General features: G+C 50.0%; 1 non-coding gene across 1 annotated transcript; it reads right to left on the minus strand.

The window, feature by feature from the left end:
- Positions 1-5,158: 5,158 nt before the first annotated feature.
- TRNAA-UGC (transfer RNA alanine (anticodon UGC)) lies at positions 5,159-5,230 on the minus strand. Its single transcript has one exon. It is a non-coding gene; the product is annotated as a tRNA-Ala (tRNA).
- Positions 5,231-5,411: the final 181 nt, after the last annotated feature.

Genomic DNA, 5,411 nt, shown 5'->3' on the forward strand with positions numbered 1-5,411 from the left:
GAAGAGCGAAGGGAAAACGGCTCGTGGCCGGATAATGCACTGGACGAGCGCACAGGTGCCCAGGGTCCGTGACTTCCAGCTCGTTCGTTTCGGTAACGCGGAATCATCTCGGCCCACTAACGATTAACCGGATCGTACGATTATCTCGCGCGTTAAACCTTCGTTCCCGGATGATGGAAATCATTGGCGCGGCGGAAAAATTAAAATAACCAGTCGGCCGCGAAACGATCCGATTCGGCGATACCGTGTCGGCGATTTATCGACAGCTCGCTGATCGATGCTGCCACACGCGAGTATACCGATAACTGCCTCGCCCGTGGAAAACGCAGCCAAGGGGACTCGGATAAAACGCGCTCTCCTCGAAACGGCTCGTTAACGGCCAATGGCTGGGCTTTCGGTATTTTCGCGAGGCCGTGCGCGCAGCCCGACACAATGTGCCGGCCATTAACGAAATACTCGATGAGTACGTATCGAGCATCGATCATTACGAGACCACGGGCTTCGCTGGATATTCCGGTAACGGCCTATCGCCGCAATAATCGTCAACACGCGCAATAATCATGTCGTTTAATGACAATTGATGAGGTCCAGGAAATGTCCGTGCTTTAACATCGAGCCGCGTGTCTATGCTTAGCCAACTATATCCGCGCGATACGCGCGCGATAACGCGCCGCTGTGTGGGTACGCGTGCGTACGAGTGCACGCACGGGTGCGTAAACGAGTACACGGGCGCGTACAGGTGCGCGTGCCTCGCATCGCGATGAGTACGTCCGTATACACGCGGCCAACAGCGGCACGATTCTATTGTTGGCGTTCGGATGTGCCATTACGCGCGATCAGTCAATATTTTCTCGTAACTGACCTCCGTTTCGATCCGCGCTGCGCCGCGTCGATGTAAACCCGAAATAGACGGTGCAGATGGGCGAAACAAGCAGCCCGTGGCCGGGGTTTGCGTGTTTCCGGCCCGAAGGCGGCCTTCCCGTTTCCCGAAACACCGTGTTACAACGGGGAATATTTTCGCGTAACTGACCTCGGGCGATTCCGGATGCGCGGTGATGAAGTGTCTATATGCACTTCATTGCACCGGTTCCGGTACAAGCTACCGCGCCTCTGGGTAACCTCTGGAAACACAACGTTACAACCTTCTCAAATATTTGCACCTTCCGAATCGAATTACGCTGTTTCTGTTTGTCCCGCCGCCGAGATATCGCTCTTTCTACGTCAGCGCGCTAATTAAAATGTGCATATCGAAATGAGGCCTCCGGTACGATCGACGAGCACGCGCGTTGCATTCATAATTAACACCGCGGGAGCGCGTTTAATATCGCGACTCGCGAGACGGTAAACCCCATCATCGCCGCCGACATAGAGCTTCCCGTAGGATTTTCGGAAACTCCGCGTCGTTATGGCGCCTCGACGCTTATAACGCGAATTTGGTACCGTAGACATACGCAATTTCACCGTGCTATACGAATTTTAATCTGTATTCAATTTTAAATAGCGAAAACAGTCATGTTTCATGCTTCTCTGTTCGATTTACTTGCAGGCCTGCCAGAGTTGCAGCTAATTATTTTTGTAAAATAAAAAAGAAACTACAAGCTTCGAGATATCATACGAATGAACGCTGAATGGTGCTAAACGAATAAAAGGAAACAAAAGAAAATTAGGAACATTCGTATAACTAAAGAACATTGCAAAGATTTGAACCTCTTCTCAGTTTAACGGTGACTACTTCAAATAGTAACATTAACCTCTTCGACTATAATATCACGTGAAACTCGTGGTAAGGAAAACCGAGAAACGCCTAACACGCGTCTCATGCCCAACGTGAACATTACCGATCAAGTTCGAGTTTCATTTTCACACAAAGTGGCTCATCGTGTTCGATTTGTCACAACGTATTCAGCATTACTGTTAACTATGACACGCGCCATCGGAACTTAAATGGTAAGATAAGGGGTTTGAATGGACGAATGTTAACGAAAATGGTAGTATATAGTGCTCCATAGTCCGAATTATCTATAGGTAACAAATTTTGTTTGAAACCAAACTTTCCTGAAATTATTTTTGGCCACGTTTTGGCGCATCAGCCCCACAGTACACCGACTCGTTGGTACTTCGACGCTGATATAATATTTTGGCTGTGCGAATCATCCACGCAACGCTTCGGAAAAACTCCTCGATTACCTGCAGGATTATCGATCGATTTGTGCACCGAGTAATTTGTTCACCGTGCATACGTGGCCACTTGGACACGTGTGTTCCGTGCACCTATGGGAGACTCGTTGGTTCGTTGCAGATAGGATATTTTTCGGTCGAGTTGCACGGCCTGCTCGAGGCCAGGCAACGAAAATCGCGCGAGCCGGTACACTCATCGGGGGTAGCTCTAGCGTGTACGACGCGGTAATCGGGAGAGTAATTTTACCAGGCCAATTTGCACGGAAATGTAAAACCAAAAAATTTTGTTCCGACACACGTCCGACTCTCCCCCGACTCGCGAACTGACTAGCCGGCACATCGTCCTACCCCCGATCCCACGATCCCACGCGAAACCGGCATTCACCTGCATCATCGGACAAACCTCGTTTCTCCGCTGTAATTCCATTTTCACGCAGCCCTGGCGATCGTATGACTCGATTTTTCCACAATTTCTCCGCCACCGCTAGTGACGGGGCGGCGGCGAGGGACGCCCAGGGAATTTCAATTAAATTACTCGTTCGTCTCTATTTCTCCTTCCGCCGAGTATCAGCGTGCGGAGGGAACAAAAAAATAACGCGTTCACCCCTGTCCAGGATCGTCGAACGCCGAGCGGTGACGAAGTTTTCGTCGTTTGCCTTTAATGGCCGCGTCCTTTCGACGCGCTCTCGCGAGATTGCCGATGATTAATCAGCCCCGGCAGCCCCATTTTTAGCCCGCGAGCACGCGACCACGATTACCCCTAAGCGAGATACCATTTCCATTATTTCTTCCCTTTTTCGTCTTCCATTCTCCCTCCTTTTTGCATTTTTCTGTTTATTCGAACTCTTTCACCCGAGAACGAAGCGTTCGATCGGAACGTGGAAAAACGATTACAAGTGGATGGCTCTTGCCCGACGATTGCCAAACGCCACGCGGAGTTCGTTCGATTAAGCTAGATTTAAGAGTACGTATCGAATTCTGTGAACGAACCTATGTGTCTCTCGATATGCTCGGTGTGTGCGTCTACGAGCTCTTCTTTCCCTCTAGTAAACAGCCGGTGCGAAATTCTCCTGCGACAGAAGCGAGTGGGAAACTGGTGTTCGTGGGCTGCGAAAAGAAACGACACGTAACTCCGGCTACGCGAACAACGTGGCTAATAACAGCGACAAGAGGGAAGCAGCGGGTATTACCTGCTGCTGAAAGCGGTCGACGACGCGGCGAAGTTTCTCGGCGTGGGTTGACGCCGTGGGAATCCCCGGAGAATCGACGTATGACGTAATGCCGAAGGAATGGCGCGCAACCCTCTACTCCCTGTCCTTCCCGACTCCGAACCCTCTTCCACACCGACGCAACCCCTTGCTCGCCACCTCGCCACGGCGTCCTCTAATACAACGGCGACGCGTACGCGAGGACAATGGCGGTGCGTCGTCGTCGTCGGCGAGGGCGGAGGGCTCTGATTTTCTCCCTCGGTGCATCAGCGATAAATGCGTTTAGCTCGAGAACCGCGTGGGCCCTACGGCGCGCGGGTAGTTCGGCCGGTGGCCGCGGTGCGGCGTGCGCCACGCGGCGGCCATGTCCCGTTGCAATCGGATGCAGTTTTTGCGCTAACCGGATTAAGAAGGAACGTTGAACGCGAGCCGGGAACCGTGTTATTCCGCTGCAGTCAACACGAATCTGCAGTTACGTGCAATTTTTAGCTCCCCGACCGTCCTTTATTATTTCTTTTTCTTTTTCCATTTCGCTCGCGCCCGACGACCATGGTCGCCGACTCTGCGAGACAGGAACGGGCATGAGGAAAGGCATTCGAACGAACGAACGAACGAGCAGCAACCCCTTCGGGGCGTGTTACGCACGCTCGATCGGCGTTCATTCTTCGTATTCCCTCCACCCGTTTACCTTCCGATATATTTCCACCGCACCGGTGTTTCGTCTTTGTTTCCCAACCGGCGCCGTGAAAGAAACGTGACGCTCCGAACGATTTGCTACCGGTATTTAATTCGACGGAGAGAAGAATTTTCCTTCACCCTCCCTGACCATCCCCCGTTTCCCCGAGCTATTGCTCGAAAACGCTCTACGCCGAGTAATTAAAATTTAGCTGTAAACCGGACACGGTCATCGAGTTTCCCGACTTTTCCCTCGAACCTTTCGCAACCGTTGCGCTGCCTGTCGCGAAATCCTGAAAATGCCTCTCTGTCGGCGCGACAACGCTTGTTGTCGTTGTTGGCCCGCGCTGACGCCGGGAAACGGCGTGTTCCGGTCGTTTAATAGGATCGTCGTGCATTCTCCGAAAATTAAATACGGAAACCTTAATAAAATCTTTGCGAATTCCGCGATTCTCTGGCTTCGCGAAACGTAAAATATCCGTCCGGTCGATGGACGGCGGTTGCGAGGTTTCCGAGCAGGAGAAAAAAGGGAAATAAATAAATAAACGTAAAAGGGAAGGAAAAAAAGGAGAGGAAAAGGCGAGGAGGAAGGTTCTGATTGCTGATACCGGACGACCGCGCGCTCGAGGGGAATCGATGATTATACGTGTGCTCCGCAGCTTCCTGTTATTTCAATTTACCTTCGTGCTTTTTTACGCGAATATCAGATTTCACTGCATAAGCCACCGTCTTTTCCTTTTTCTTACTTTGATTTATCGGCAATCAAGACGAAATTGCGCAAAAAATATTCCATAAGTGCCCGCTTCGAAAAATGTTGTAGCCATTTTTTGTTCACAGCCAATGCTTGTAATGTCGCAATTATGGCATTTCTTGCCTCGTCGCGCGATATTCGTGTCAATTATTTTATTTTACGATTAATCTCATTCCCGTACCGCGCGTTTATACGAATAGAAAATCCCGATGATTCAAAATTCAAATTGCAACGCTCGTAACCTCTTTTTGTACAAAATTGCAGGGTGCAACGTTTCGATACAAAGTACCGCCAGGATATAAACTCGGATGTCGTACGAAAAAAGGGGGAAAAAAAAAAAAAAAGTTGGAGATGCCGGGGATCGAACCCGGGGCCTTTCACATGCAAAGCGAACGCTCTACCACTGAGCTACATCCCCTCGATGAGTTGTGAGTATCTCTCTGGGGTACTTCCTGCGCAAGAAAATAAACGCTCGTACAGAGATAACGATTATAACGTTCATTTTTATACATTTATTATACTCCGCGTATTAAAATCATACGTTTGTCTGAAATTATTCGGACAGATGACGAAATATATATATATATATATATATATAT

Source organism: Eufriesea mexicana, unplaced genomic scaffold, assembly GCF_001483705.2.
Source record: "Eufriesea mexicana isolate 0111107269 unplaced genomic scaffold, ASM148370v2 scaffold2792, whole genome shotgun sequence".
Classification (NCBI taxonomy): domain Eukaryota; kingdom Metazoa; phylum Arthropoda; class Insecta; order Hymenoptera; family Apidae; genus Eufriesea; species Eufriesea mexicana.